Genomic DNA, 16,882 nt, shown 5'->3' on the forward strand with positions numbered 1-16,882 from the left:
AAATTACTTAGATACCAAACTCCCTGTCATCAAACTGGCCTCCATCTTCTTAGAGGGTGTGTTGATCCATCCCGGTCCGGCCGTGTTCAGCTGCCAGTCGGGCCAGATTCAACGGACCACCAACTCCATGACAGGGGGTGTATCACAGATTTTAGGCTGTTGGCTACTGTTAACACCAACCAATCAACCAATTTCTGCAACAAGTTCCTCCAGTTGCCTGTTTTTATAGGGAACGCCTAACTGTGCCAAAGCAACATCTTGACATCTTGTTAAACTAGAGTGTATTCAGTTCAACCTCATAATTCTTACTTCACATTCCTAAAGTAATAGCAGTCATCTAAAAAGACTACTTATGCAATTAGCATGAAAGCCTAACAGAGTAAAGGATTTAGGCACAGCTTTTTACAGATGGGTCTTGACGCTACAGAAGCATAAAGGTTTACAATAACCTCCAAACTGCTTTGGCTTAGTTTGTGTAGGGAGTGAAGGCAGGACTCAGGCTATTTCATGGATGAGTTAAAGGGAAGCTGGCAGAATGATAAAGCATCTAATCTAATCTAATCTAATCTAATCTAAGAATGATAAAGCTAGACAACAAGAGTCAACAGAGTCAAAGCAGCTTTCATGCCCAGTCACACCAGAAATGCAGAAGCAATGCAAAGGCAAACATTTGTGTAGATGTCCTGGTGAAAGACATGGAGCTTAAAGCTTGGTGATAATTATTGCTAACCTGGACAGTAAGTCATCCAAGCTGATTTAGTCTCACTGCCTGCTGCAAACCAGCTGGAATAGCTTTTGTGGAGCAGTAGTTGTTTAAAATTGGACCAACACAGTAATAAAGTACTGTTCTCTCAAATGTCTGCAATGTTTGCAGATGGTCAACAGTATAAATTCTTAAGTCAAGCTTTACAGAAGAAGCACTGTCTGAATTAACCTCCAGTGAATCCAGCGGTTGCAGCAATTATATTGAAATGAAACCATTTTAGGACCAAAATGCAGCTGTTATAAATCCTGTTCTGACCTGTCCATTACTTCTGCTTCTGTTTGTCAGATTAAGAATATTTCCAATGTGTGTGTGTGTCAGTGCATTCACTGTCAGACAGCAATCCCCCCTTTCAGACCACAACCAAATAAATGTGTTCTTTAAACTGTGAAATCAAATGAGTGACACAAAAAGGGAACCCAGCAAGCTGTTTCAACTAAATCCTACTTACAGATGGGCCCCAGACAGTGGAGACAAATTCATCATGGCCTTGAACTCACCTGATCTGATCAATGACATATCAATATATGACCAAAACCAATATGTCTCTACCAGAGATGATGTAAACAAGGCCATTGATGATATCAATATGATATTTCATAAGGCAGCTATTAAAGCTGACTTCATCAGACAAAAACGGAAGCCTGTTAAAAGGCAAAATGCTGACAAATGGTTTGATCAAGAATGCAAGACCATCAGAAAAGACCTGAGAAAAATAGCAAATAAAAAACATCGCCAACCAAACAACCCAGCCTTACACATTAGATACAATGAAATTTTAAAGAAATATAAATGTACAATTAGGACCAAAAGACAAAATTATACCCACATGAAACTGAAGCTCAACACAAAGCAACAGGCATTACTAGGGGTGTGACGATACTCTCAGCTCACGAGACGAGACAAGACACGATATTGTGTTCACGAGAACGAGACGAGACGAGATTTTAAGAAAACTACAATGACAAAATATATGACTGGACCAACAGACTTTTATTTAATCGAGTTGCACATGCATTTTGAAATGTTTTGGCCTGTTAGTGTTTTCTTTTAATTCTTAGTGTTTTCTTCACAGGTGCAGTTGTTGATTTGAGTACCGAGCTGTGGTGGTGCTGTATATGTCTCTGCATCGTGCAGTTAGCCTACTTGTAAAGGACACCAACATAGTGCATGTTGGTTTTTATTTACTATGTATTATTTTAGATATTTTAGTTTGACACTTCCTGTTAAACGGATGTATTTTATTTTGAAAGGGTTTGGTAAACGGAAAAGGAGCGAATGGACAGTAAATTGATTGAGAAAGGTAAACAAGCATCACATGGATATAAGGACATTCACGGATAAAGGAAAATAACTACGGTGTTGAACTAAACTACAAGAGTGATTTATTAGCCCAGCCCATACTTCAGACCACCTCCAGTAAAAGCTTCATTCATTTTAACTGGCGCTACACTACTATTTGCAACACACACACAGTAACTTTGACGAGTGGTTAACAACACCGTCGGGGAAACTCGCGATTAGCAGTGACAGCAAGCGGGCGAAGAGGGATCGGTTATCCGGCCACCCTGGCTTGCTTGAGGCACTGAATTAAATTGAACGTGGGAATCATTTGGCTCGGAGGGGCAGGTGGGCGAGGGTGTTAAAATGTAGCGCTCTGACTGGCCAAAAGCTTTTCACTCCACTTACACGCAGATTGTTGTGGCTCAGCGGCAGAATCAACTTCATATATTGAACTTGCATAGAAACTGAAACCGGCAAACTGCGAGATGCAACAAAATGCAGGTCAAAAATAGAAGTTTGGATAGCTCACAAATCTCGCGAGAAAGATTTTTAATGCGACGAGAAATATCGTCGAGTTTAATCTCGCGAGATCTCGTGGCACGAGATCTCGTCACACCCCTAGACATTACCCATCCAAAATGGTGACATCTGGAGAGCACATTTTGAAAATCTGTACAAAGACATACGAATAAATCAAATCAATTCAGATCAATGTATTATACAAGATTATTAGAACATTAGAAGAAACAATTGAAGACCAAAACCCCCTTGATTTCCCAATTCCTTGGGAAGAATTGAACACACAGACAAAATCTCTCCAGTCGAGGAAAGCTTGTGGTCCAGACAGCATTAAAAACGAAATGCTCAAATGCAACACAAAGATACAAGGTGCAGTGTTAAAGCTGTTCAATATTGTATTACAGTCAGGATGTTTTCCTGACATCTGGTGCAAAGGGCTCATTTCCCCCATTCATAAGAGTGGGGACAAATCAGACCCTAATTACTACCGTGGCATCTGTATCAGCAGCTGTCTAGGTAAATTATTCTGTAGTATTCTAAATAAAAGAATACTAGATTTCCTTGAGGAACACTCCATCTTGAGTAAAAGTCAAATTGGCTTCCTCCCAAAACACTGCACCACCGACCATGTATATACTCTGCACACTTAAATTAACAAACATGTACACCAAACAGAAAATGGTAAGATATTCACTTGTTTCATTGACTTCAAGAAAGCTTTTGACTCTATTTGGCATGAAGGGCTCTATTACAGGCTTCTACACTGTGGTATAGGGGGCAAAATGTACGGTCTGGTTAAATCACTGTATTTGGAAAATATGTGTGCTTTTAAAATTGGAGACAAACAAACGTGTATATAAATGAACTTGCTGTTGAGTTAAATCAATGTGCTGCTCCTGGCCTCTCCCTCCTAGATAGAGAGGTGAAGTCTCTGTTTTATGCTGATGACCTTGTTCTACTGCCTCCTACTGAACAAGGACTACAGCAACAGCTGGACACAGTAGAAAAGAACTGTCAGAAATGGGCCCTGGCAGTAAATATGAAGAAAACTAATGTCATCATCTTTTAAAAACTCCCCAGATGTCAGGAGAACGAACACCAATTTACCATAAATAATCATATCATTGAACATAGCATGAGTTATACCTACCTTGGTATAACCATTACAGCATCGGGGAGTTTCAACATGGCAGTGAATGCACTAAAAGAAAAAGCTCAAAGAGCCTACATGCAATTAAGAGAACATTTTATAATTTCCAAATTCCAGTCAAAATCTGGCTTAAAATATTTGATAGTGTCATCCAGCCCATTGCGCTGTACGGTAGTGAAGTCTGGGGTCCACTCAGTCATCAGAGCTATACCGGGACATATACTGGGACAAACATCCAACAGAATCTTTACATGCAGAATTCTGCAGATACATTTTACACATACACAGAAACACACCAACAAATGCATGTAGAGCAGAATTAGGCAGATACCCACTGATAATTAACATTCAAAAGAGAACGCTCAACTTTTTTAACCACCTGAAATCCAGCCCCCGAGACACCCTCCACTCCAAAGCCCTCCAAACTCAAGAGCTGAGCCCAGAAAAGAGTCTCCTATGTCAGTTGGTACTGAGGCTTACTGCTCCCTCTCAGACACAGTCTGACCAGCCTCACAACAACATTGCCATCCAAACACGAATCAGAGTAAAGCAAATTACAACATAATGTAAAGAAACCTATCTGGAAGATTGGAAAGAAGAAACTAAAAGCCAAAGTAGATGTTATCTAGCCCTAAAAAGAGAGTATGAATTAGCAGAATATCTCTCTACTGTCAACAGAGATAGAAAGCAGAAACAGATCCTCACCAAGTACAGGCTCAGTGACCACAAACTTACAATCCAAACAGGAAGACACAAAAATTATGGAAACCAAAAGAAAACAGAACATGTGGTCACTGCTCGACAGGTGAGGTTGAGACAGAGATGCACTTTCTCCTACAATGTAAAACATTCAACGAAACGAGGAACAATTATTTTAATAAATTCAATTCGGTAATCTCAGAGTTCAAAGAGCTGAATGACATATCAAAATTAAATATACTCCTGGCAGAAGGAGATAGGGCATACCTTGCTGCCCAATATGTGTCAACATGCCACAACCTGAGGGACAGTGAGTGACCCACACACACATACACACACACACACACACGCACACTGTATATACTATATATATAATTAATGTAAATCAATCTTGATGTTGTGTTTGTGTTGTTATTTGTTGTGTTCTGTCCAAGTGTTTGGACAGATGCTTTGGCCAAATTGTTGTTAAACTTTCATGCCAATAAAGCCCCCTTTGAATTTGAATTTTGAATTTGAATTTGAGAGAGGGAGAGAGAGAGCCAAGATGGCCGACACAATCTCTTGGAAGATGACGTCCCGGAGGGTTAGGGTGTACGTGTGGGTTAGTAGAAAGAGAGAGAAAGAGCTAGTGCTTGGATCGCAGCAAGGAAGGATAGACAATACTCGCCTTCATATCACTCAGCGGCCGGTGAACGAACTCAGGCTTGAATCCCCTTCAGCTGGTCCTTGATAGAAGCGTGGCTTATTGTACACATGGCGGCAAAGCTAACACTTTAGCGCCACAGAGTGGAGAGGCTCAAATCGGCTCGTGATGGCACAAAGAAAAGCAAGCAAGCACAAAGTTTTACAGTATAAAACCAGCAGCAGATAGGACTCGACAGTGTAGATAGAAAGCATACAGTACACAGTAATCTCTAGTATCTGCCCAGTAACTGAATAAGCCTCATTTGTGACTGCACTCCTGGTGGCTAGCGTGTGTGTCCGTCTCCTCCTTAATCCAGTTTGTTTCCTCGGTGTGGATAAAAGGCATTGGCTTGCTGCAGCACCCTGCGACCGGGCTGACGGTGGCTGTTCTCCGCGTTGTAGCAGAGGAAACAGCAGAGTCAACGTGGGCAAAGGAAACGGGGCAAAGTGGGTGTTTTTCTGAGGAGGATTTTTTCTGCAGGGATGAGAGAGGCTGGTTGCACAGCTCTTCTCTGGATCCAGAATGTGTTCCGTAAACACGGGACAGTCTTGGCTGGTCCAGCAAGAGTGCGGCCCAGGCGGGTAAAATCCAAACGTTCGTGTGCGTAGACCAAAGCTGATGCTTCCTGCAACACGTTACAATGGGACTGCGGTGAAATGGGCGTGCAGCTGTTTTTATCTTCTCCTTGTATCCGGTCGCTGCGAGGAACTAACGATGCGTTGATGTGCGCTCTCAAACAATGGGAGATGGGAATTTTCAAATGTGGGGGGGCTGTGACAATCGGCGCCATCTACTGGACATTAGGGTCGGTGCACTTTCCTTTGTTTACCAGGCTTTGTAAAGGGAGGGAGGCCACATTTAGGCTTTGGTCTACATGCAGGCGGCTACATTGTTAGAACTATGTGGTTACGTCCCAACACTAACACAACTGTAAGGTGATATGAAATACCTCTTATTTGCACATCCAAAATTGAAACTGGCTTGTTGCTGTTCTGTAGAAAACATAAAATATCTGAACTCTTCACAGATCTCATCACAGCCTCTGATTGTGATTAAGGTGAAGCAGATAGCGACAGGGTCATACATGAGCTGTCATACACAATGTGCATACAATGTGCAACAAATGAAACAGATATTCAATCTAACACAAGAAAGTAAGTGGCCTTATTCACTGACCATCAGCAGGTGATGTTTTTATATTCATGTGTGAAGTTCAGTTGTAGGGTATTGGGTAAAATAACACCAATAAGAAAGCAGTAAATCAACCCTCTCTCCTATACATCCCAACTCACTTCTTATTGAGCAGAGGAGGGGACCCAGGGGACCATATATCCCACCCCACCCCCTCGTCTTGCTATTCATTCAGCAGCACTTTGCCATGTGTTTTATAAGGTTGCTGTGTAATTCAAGTGAAGGGTTCCTTCCTGAAGAGGGTGACCTCTGCCCCCAGCAGACAGCCCCTAAAGACCCAGTAGCTGACGGGCAGGCATCAACGTGCAGCGTGTTCACACTGGGCAGACTGACTGACAGACTGAAGGACATCTCTGTCACATGGAAGAGGACAGAGTATAAAATTAAACACCTACAAAAAGAGAAGAGAAGATTGTGGCTTTGGTTCATAAACCAATAAAGTTTTACTTGTTCTCACCTGGCTGTTATATTCAGTCTACACCAGTGAAGGAATGTAACTAAGGGCCGGATCTACTAAAGGTTTGCGTGTATTAAAATGTGTGCAAACTCCTTGCACATGCAAAAAAAAGTACAAACTGATTTACTAACAGTGCGCAAAAAGGGCTGCGTCTGCATTCAGTTAGTACGTTTGCAGCAATGAATATGCAACATGGGGCGTTTACACGCAATTGTGCGTGTTGTGGGTGGAGAAAATGTAAAGTTATTAATTTAGCACACGCAAAGTGATTTATCAAACCTGAAAGCAATTTTGCCAATAGAAACTGCGTCTATATTTAACATGTCTCAAAGGGAGGTGCAAACGGTTTGTATGCGTAATTGCGCACACATGGCTGCGGTTATTTTTGTAAGAAGGAGACGCCGAGAACGCATTTTTCACCCTCGTGTGAACATTTTTGGGATGAATGAGGAAACTATCATTAGAACATATCGCCTATCCAGCCTTGCCATTTTGGAGCTGTTGGAGGAACTCAGAGCGGATTTGGAGCTAGCTACGAGAAGGAGTCACGCAATACCTGCAATAACAAAACTCCTTGCAAGTTTACTATTATTATTATATTTATATTATTATACGCCAATTTTTCTTTTGTTCTACTTCTGATGTCTTGGTATCTCCTTTTCACTTCATCCACTGTTCGCCTGTTTTTTCCAACAGCATCAACGTTTTCACCGATTTTCTCCCACACGGCGTTCCTTTGCGCAACCGTCAGATTCCTTTGCTGCAGCTCATTGAAATGTTTATTCGCTTCCTCTACCAACACTTCTAATTCCAAAGGGTCGTATTTCACTTTGCGCTTTTGCTCTCTCAAACTCGCCATGCTGAAACCCATGAAACACGCTAAACCCTCATTTAAATAGGCGTGTCTCCAACACGTTTGCACCTGTTGTCATTAACGCAATCACTCTTAGTAAATCGCCCGCAAACTGCGGTTCAACCCCACACGCAAATTTCTAGATTGCGCACGCAGATTACTACAAGCAATTTGGGATCTTAGTAGATCCGGCCCTAAGTGGTACTAAATTTACTTAAGTACATTTTTGAGATACTTGTACTTTACTTGAGTATTTACATTTTCTGCTACTTTATACCTCCACAAGTACACTACTCATACTTTTTACTCCATTACATTTGATAACTTTTTAGTTATCAGTTACCAGTTACTTTGCTTGCCTATCAGAGCCAAAGTACAGTAGTGCACTTAGATAGAAAAGAACTGTTAAATGCACACCTCTGCCAAGGCCCAACTGTCTCTTTTAATTCAATCAGGTCTAATTCAGTATCCTATTAGTTAAAGATACCCTCTATGAAAACATAATTAAATCCACTTGATCCACATTATAAGCATCAAACTGTACTCACTCACAGATACCAGCCACCTAAATGTGCCTGATTGTTTTTCATCAAGATCCATGCATTATCACCTGAGAAATGAATGACTGTTAGTCTCACAATGTTAAAGAAAGTGAGAAAAATATTTCTGAATTGGTCTGTTTGTCTGAATCCATACCAAAACTTGAGGTTTATTCTGGGCTGAGACCATCCTCCATCCAAGTCGAACTGTCAAGCAGTTCAGTAGTTTTTGTGCAATCCTGCTGACAAACCGACGTAAGGACACAGGTGAAGACAATACCTGCTGACAATAGTGGATTGTACTGTAGGAGTGGTATGAGAAGCACTGATGGATGTTTTGATATGTCAGTAATCTGATGGCTGCTCTCTTTTCAGAGATGCATTTTGGTGCTCACTCAGCAGAGATGTTCAGCTTGGTGTGTCACAATGCACCTTTGAGCCTCCAACTATTTCAATTCAATACACGTGAACAGTATATTCATTCATCAGAGCCAATAAACAAGAACTCACATCATTATTATATGTTCTTTCCATCCAGGATTACTGATGAAATGACTTCCCCTCTCCTGCTGTCAGCAAGCAGTCCCCCCCCCCCCACACACACACACACTCTCTTCCTCTCTCTCTGGGAAGTGCAGCACTCTCACTGTCAAGTCTCAATGTCTCAGCAGCTTTTTGGAAAATGTCAAGAGTTCCTGTGAGTTCCTGATGTGACTTCCAATCAATTAGCATTCCATCCTTTCCGTAAGTGCTGCTCACACAGGGAGCATTGATTTGTGTTTCCCTCTCAATGAAGACAAAACACACTTGACTTTTGACAGTGTTCCCGTTGTTCTCAGAACCTGAACATTACTGAAAGCCATTGTATTCTAGCTCCTTGTGTTTTGCTTTTGATGGAGGCCACCATCCTAACATGTTGTCATATCCGCATTAGTAAGGTGCTTGAGATGAGTGAGGTCAGGTAGGAGGTTTGAATAGCAGAAACAGAAGGACTTTCAGCATGTGTTCTCTTTGCATGAGTCTTTGTGGTGAAATGAAGAAACTGTTCTTAAATGTTCTGAAACATCTTGTGTCATGTCATTTGATTCACTGACTGTTTACCATTTTTAAAGAGGCATGCTCTCTCTGTGTCACTGAGCTGTAAAGGCCAAATAAAGCATGTTCATACAAGATCATTTTATTCTGGCCTGGTTCAGTGCAGGTTGCTTTCATTATGTGGACTTGACCTGTAAAGTGTTCTCTTTCCTTTTTGTACCAATTCTCTCTCACCCCTTTTTCAGGGTCCTCCTGGACGAGCAGGCTTTCCGGTAACTGTCTTTTTAACTTGTGTCTTTGTGTGTCTCTATATACAGTATTTGCATGTGTAATTAGTCATCACTGCAGTAATGATCTCTCCACCTGAGTTCTTGTTGTCTTTATTTGGATTTTCTAATATTTTCAATGATCGTTGATATAGTGGAATTAAATATATACAGCTATTGTTATCAGGTGATAGCCATAGCTGTCTCTTTGTTTCATTGTACAAATATCTTTAAATAACTCCAACAAAATATCCTTCTAATTTGTTTCGCTAAATTTGTTTTGGAGGAAACATACTTGCTCTGTCTTAGTGAGGCTGTGGAATAACACAAAGTTCGTCTGACCTGGTCCTGCTTGGTAGCTCATGTATTTCATTAGTATTGACCAATGGTAGACGCAGCTGACCTAATCTGTTTATCGAATCTGAGCCCAATGTCAAATGTTAACCCAAGATTCTTTACATGTGGTCTAAAAAAGGGCGCCAGAGTCCCAGAGTTGATAATTAAAACATTTGACATAGATGGCGTGCCAAACAAAATACATTCGGTTTTGCTGTCGTTCAGGTGCAAAAAGTTCAGAGCCAGCCACTGTTTTACATCAGTGATACAGTCCAGTAACTGAGTAAGTGCAGTGTTTTCATTGGGTCTCATGGGCAAATATAACTGTAAATCATCAGCATAAAATGAAAAGACAGATTGTGTTTTTTTATAATTGATCCCAGCGGTAGCATATACAATGAAAACAGAATAGGACCAAGAATAGAGCCCTGTGGCACCCCACAAGAGAGGGATGCCTGTGAGGAGCAGAGGTCACCAATCATTACAGAAAAACTCCTATTTGCCAGGAACGACCTAAACCATTGGAGAGCGGTGCCACGGATGCCTACATACTGCTCTAGGCGAGATACAATGATTGCATGGTCGACTGTATCAAAAGCCGCTGTGAGGTCCAGCAGTACCAGCACAGCGGGGTTCCCAGCATCCACGGACAAGGCAATATCATTATGCACCTTTAACAGTGCTGACTCGGTGCTATGTCAGGATCTGAAACCAGACTGAAATTTATCGAGAACAGAATCAATCTCTAAAAATGTTTGTAATTGAATAAAAACAACTTTTTCCAATACCTTAGAAAGAAAAGGCAAGTGGGAGACAGGCCTAAAATTGGACAGCACAGAGGGGTCAAGATGTGGTTTTTTGAGGAGGGGCCTAACCACGGCGTGTTTGAAGGCAGCTGGGACAGACCCTGAGCTAAGACAGGTGTTTATAAAAACCAACAAACGTGATCCGACAGAACTAAAAACCTCCTTCAGAAACTTGGCTGGAATAATGTCTAAGGGACAGTTAATGGGTTTTAAGCCACTAACCACCTTAGTGAGAGATGACAGAGAAATAGTCTCAAATTGCTCAAAAACAGCAGATTGTGCAGGAGGAGCACACACATCATCAGGGGACATAAGCATGTTACTAATATTCTGCCTGACTGATGCCACTTTGTCTATAAAAAAAGAGACAAACTCTTCACAGGTTGTGGTGGAGGCATCGGACAGGACAGTAGAGCATGGGTTGATAACAGAGTCAATAGTTTTAAATAGCACTCTCGGATTATTAGAGCTGTTGGCTATAACAGAGGACAAATATTTGGACTTGGCTAACTTCACAGCTCTCTGATAAGCAGACAAACTGTACCTTAACCAGCCCAGTGATACATGCAGTTTGTCCTTTTTCCACCGCCGCTCAGCCTGTCTGCATTGTTGTCTGAGCAGACGGGTGTGGTCGTTCAACCAGGGATCGGCCTTGGTCTTGGTGCTTTTTTGCCAAAAAGGGGCAACAGAATCCAGAATTGCAGAGCATGTAGAGTGGAAAGTGGAGAGTAAGGTGTCTGGACGAAGGGGAGGAACCAGTCCACTGTCAGCATGCAGCTGAGAGTCCCCAAAGGCGACAGCAAACTCTCTGGCCGTTGATTGAGTAAAGATACAGCGTCTGCGGGCTGGGGAAATGGGCTTATTGGCAGGTGGGGGGGGGGGCAGAAAAATCAAAAACAATAGGGAGGTGATCCGAGATAGCAGTGTTCACTATTTCTCTAAGGGAAACTGAAAGCCCATGAGAAATGACAAGATCAAGAGTGTGCCCATGTTCGTGTGTTGGTGCATTAACAGATTGAGTGAGGCCAAACGAATCCAAAAGGCCTTTAAACTCATTTGCCAGTTGATTTGCTGCACAACAAACATGAATATTAAAGTCCCCACAAATCAATAGTTTATCAAACTTTGGAATAAAATCAGACAAAAACTCAGAGAACTCTTGGAGAAAGTTCTTGTTAAAATTGGGTGGACGATAAACTGTGGCACACAGCACAGGACAAGAGAGGTCGATCACAAACAACTGCAGCTCAAAGCTGGAATAATTATTAGCGGTTATTTTGCATCTGAAGCTCTCTTTAAATATAGCAGCCAGACCGCCACCACGACCGGCAGCTCGGGGGGTGTTGAAGAAGGAACAGCTGGGTGGGAGGAGCTCCGAGAAGGCGCTGATCTCAACCAGGTCTCTGTCAACAGGAGAAAATCCAGATCACGTGTTGTGAAAAAGTCATTCAAAATGAATGTCTTATTTGTGAGAGATCTGGTGTTTAACAGTGCCATATGAACTGAGCATCGACCAGACAGGTGAGAGAAGCGGCTGAGCGGGCGGAGATTCCCCGGCACACAGCCCCACTGGGAGATCCGCACTGGCCGACAATATTTGTACTCCGTTGAACTCCGCAGATCGTAGCCGCTGTAGTCTGTGAGGGATTCGGCTGGCAAACAACGAGGATTGTGGAAGGAAGAAGCCAGATAAGTTTTCACTTTAATAAGGATCCCTCCCCGCTTTCCGCGTCTTCTGCGGCGACTGTTGCGAGGTAACAGGAGAGACGCCGTAGATGTGGCGGTATGTACGCCAGGAGAGGCGGCGTGTCCATCAGAGCCACAAATTGTTAACTTTTCGAAAGAGTCACGAATATTAAGAAGTGTCAGGCGATCATACACCTGCAGCGGTGACACAATCCGTGCAACAAACAGCAGGCACAAGAAAAACAGCAACACACTCAGCAGAGGGAGACGGCCAGCCAAACACAGGGGCACCATCTTTTTAACTGCCTCATAAGCATTACTTCTAGTGAGTAATAGTGAGTAGATGAGTCTCCGTGTTTGCTGTGAGGACGTTCAATGTCCCCGACAACCTCTGTAGTCTCATTTAGACACTTGTTAGCAACTGCTAACCGTTTTTAACACACAGAAGAGCTTTATGATGGAGAACAAAACGAACAAAGCACAACGTATTTCAGACATTTAACTGAAAACACATTGACTTTGAGACAAGGAGACTGGAAGTGCAAAAATGATGACTGATTTCTGGGTTTTAGGACTGATTACTACAGCTCTCAACAGGCAGTGGAATGATAACATTTTGTAGATTTGTCCAGTAAATTTTTCCTCTTCATGTAAATAAAAATGTAATCTAGGCAGGATTATGTTTCCTACAAAACACATTTGCTGATGCAAACTACTTTTGTAATAATGTATTTTTTATTTGACTTGAACTCTCTGCACTTTAAATCCAGCAAACCATTGTGATTCATTCAACACTAAGATGTCAATACAGCTGTGGAGTGCTTATAGCTTTACAACCTCAACACCATCTTTTCATAACACCTTGAGCTGTTGGCTAGATTGTGCCATGGCCTCTTGGTTGTTTCATTAAAATTCATTGCCTATTTCTGCTACACCCTGAATATAACACTTCTATAACCTCTCAATCTGCTTCTGTTTGGTTTCTCTTCAATTTGCCACTCTCTTCCTCTTTCTGCTGAAGCAGACCCACATGGTTCATATCATGACAACAGGTGGCAATCTAGTATCTGACCTTTGTCCTAGGTTGCCAGTTACAACCAGAAAACCCTTCATATTTTTCTGACAAGCTCACTTGTGCAACAGGTCCATAAAACAGTCTCAGGCAGCGACCGGCCCCATGTTTGGTCCCTTTGCAGGAGTTTCGCTGACAGTTTGTGTCAAAGTGAGGAAGAGATTTCTTCCAGGATTTGTGATTGATTACACACGTCAAGCAGTGGGAAATTAAATCAGCAGCGGTCTCTGACTGAATGAGGGCGGGAGAATGTGGTTTTTGGAAAGAGGACCTGTAAGAACTGACAATCAGGGAGCCTTGTTTTCCACAGAATGTGTTTTTTTCAGAATGTGACATTATACTGTAGGTCTTTATAACCAGACGGGTTGGACCCCAATGATATGATGGATGGATCATAACTAGGGGTGTAACGATGCATGTATTTGTATTGAAGCGTTACGGTACAGGACGTTCGGTTCGGTACAGGGCTGTGCACGGGTGAGTTTCCGGAACGGAAGTTGCGTGTGTTTACTTTCTGCCTGCAGCTACACGTGCAGCCCGTTTACATCATGGTTAACGCTAGCACGTAACCAGAGCTTGAAGACCCTCCCTTGTCGCTTAAGTCTCCTGCTTGGGAACACTTCGGCTTCCTGGTTAAATATTGCAACGGAGAAAGACGAGTCCGGCACGGCGCAGTTCCGCCGAACAGCTGGAGAAACGAAACCGAGGAATTCCCATGATAATTACGTAATCACACACGACTGCAGTTATAACACACCAGTGCAAACCTGGCAGAGGGACTTAAAGAAACAGTGAAAATAATTTATTTAACTTATTACCAGGCAGCACTTTACAACAGTATTCTATTTTTTTATTTTATTTTCATATGTTGTATAATGTTACAATAAATTGTTGGTTTACAAAAGTTCCGAATAAACAACAAGCAAATTTATGTTTTGCATTTTGTTCCCGTACTGTACCGAAAATGAACCGAACCGTGACCTCAAAACCGAGGTACGTGTCGAACCGTGATTTTTGTGTATTGTTACACCCCTAATCATAACACATTCTTCCCCTCTCACCTCACACACACACACACACACACACACACACACACACACACACACACATATTTCCCCACATGCTGGTGGACAAAACTCACAGTGGGCAGTATTCCTATTCCTAATTCCTATTAACTCTATGGATAGCGACCTGCAATTTAAAAATGAATAATTCCCTCATAAGTAATAAACTTAATGCCAGATATCTGCCCGTCTGCTCTGATGTAAACAACAAATATGGTGTCATGGGTGTCTATTTTACAAGTGGTACTTATAACACCATTGAAACACCATCTTGAACACTGGTCTTTGGCTCGGCTGTCGTAACTGCCATGATCCCCTCCACCTCTAGACATGAAAGTCATGTAATATGAAATATTGTAGAAATGTCAATATGCTGCGTATAATTAGTAATAATGAGTACAAATGTCAAATGTCAGCATATTATTCTGGGGATTGGACTGCTTATACTGGTGGTGTGTGTGTGTTTGGCCTTAGACAAGCTGAGGCTCATTAAGGCTGGAAATATGCCTCAGACAACTCAAGATCGCACCACTAAGGACCTGCGTAAATCCTCTTGACAGCAGTGTGTTTGTCAGCTCAAGGCCAAGTGTGTGTGTATGTACAGTATATGTGTGTTTTGAGACACCAGTTAATGGGAGACTACCAAAGCTATGACAATGGACACTGATGGGTGTGTGTGTGTGTGTTTGTTTTTTGACAAATTTTAGACTAAAGATGAGTTACTTGGGAAAAACGTGTGCAATATGGATAAAAAACAATGTCACTATTTGGGAAAGAACTGATTTGTGGGTCAGAAGATAAGGTTAAGGTACAGTTTAGGGTTAGGATAAGTCTTCAGGAAACATGTAGTGCAACACATGAGCTGAGGTTTTACAAAACACTTGATCCATCTCATGGATATTAAACCCACTTAAGTGAAGGTTATATTTTGTGGTTACAGCAAATAATCTCATTAAGGACTGTGTAGAGCCCTCAGCTCTGGATCACAACCATTTTTGGTGGTGGCAGATTCTCCCCAAGGCCTGGGTTTAAATCAGGACCTTGGACAGGGCTTCAAAGAGTCTAGTCATAGTGTTTCCATTTTGTGAAAGATTTTGTCTTCCAGGCAACACCAGGCCTTAGTCTGGCCATGAGTCTCTCCTGTCACTGCCTGAATTTTGCTATTGCACAATCTGATATCACAGTGTTGCTATACTGTAACTTAATAATGTTGAACCATTGAAACTGGCTAACCATGTTTCTGTAATGTCAATGAAAGAAGTTATCATTTCAAACACATTTAATGTTGCGAAAAGGTCTATGGTAACTCAAACCATGATTTCCTAGACCTAACCAAGTATTTTAATTCGCTAAACCGGAGCAAACAGTGATAGAAAACTGAAAAGACACAGCAAATCATTAGTGATCTGTGTAATAATGTGTTCAATGGGATACAAAGCCCAGTCTGCTGAGTGAGAGCATTGTACACAACACAACGGCTTGCTCCTGTTGTTGCTGTTGTTTCATAAGTGGCAATGATGGTCCTGGAGCAACATTAATTATAATGTTCCAGGAACAACACTAACACGAGTCACTTAGCTGTGATATCAGAACAAAGTGATTGGTCAGTTTTAATGACGGTCTAGGAAAAACTACAACATGGCAATATCAGATACACCATAAATCACCACTGTACTGTATCCATGTCGTCAAACTGGCTACTGAGCACGTCTTTGGTGCTAATTCTGGTGCTACTCCTTGCCAGTGTTCCCTGCTGGGTAGCCACGCCTGAAAACCTCATTCACCCAGCAGCCCAAAGCTCCTGTGCTAGTGGTGTGAACAGCAATCCTACCCTGGGATCTCATGGTACAATCCACAAAATCAAAGGCACCCTTATTTTTAAAAAACTACAGTTCAGCCTCCCTTTATACTGTAAACATCAATTTAGTCAGCTGGAGAACATAACAAAAGCTTTGTTTGTGCACAAAATCAAGTTGGTGTCACCAGATCCTCTCAAAAGTCAATCCGGTCCGCTCAGTCATGCATTGTGTCCTTCTCAGATGAGGGCTCCTAAACACAGGTGAAAACTATGACTTACAGACCAGGGCTCTACTACTCTTTTTACTTCCATGACCTCCTGCTGCAGTGAGTCTGCAAACAGCTGTTATCACCACAGCATTGCCAGCCCAGATCCTCAGACTCTGGTAGAGCTGCTGAGATCAGAGGGAGGTGCATCAAAAAGGCTTCAGAAATAGATAGCCTCATCAGAGTTATTTTGAAAGCCTTCCAGTGTGTGGATATCTGGGTAGTCAAGTGTTTATAATGTTAGGAAGCAGGGCTTTGAATTGTCAGAGTAGAATTTTGGTCATGGCCACTAACCACTTCAAATGATGTATGGAATAGTTGATGTTCACATACATTGGGTTGGGCATCAAAGTGTTTTTCTTCCTATCACAGAATCATGGCACATCTGTTTCAAGTCTTAACATGAGGCATGT

The 16,882-nt window shown here is 42.1% G+C and overlaps 1 protein-coding gene across 1 annotated transcript in view; it reads left to right on the forward strand.

Annotated features, from left to right (window-relative positions):
- The first annotated feature begins 9,425 nt into the window (after positions 1 to 9,425).
- The window catches only part of LOC311270681 (uncharacterized protein), a 77,545-nt gene continuing 70,088 nt past the window's right edge, over positions 9,426 to 16,882 (forward strand). Inside the window, exon 1 of the mRNA XM_084375746.1 lies at positions 9,426 to 9,447. The gene's annotated coding sequence lies outside the window, so the exon portion shown is untranslated. The remainder of the gene's footprint in view (positions 9,448 to 16,882) is intronic.

The sequence above is a fragment of the Pagrus pagrus genome, assembly GCF_965226575.1.
Source record: "Pagrus pagrus genome assembly, chromosome: 15".
Lineage (NCBI taxonomy): Eukaryota > Metazoa > Chordata > Actinopteri > Spariformes > Sparidae > Pagrus > Pagrus pagrus.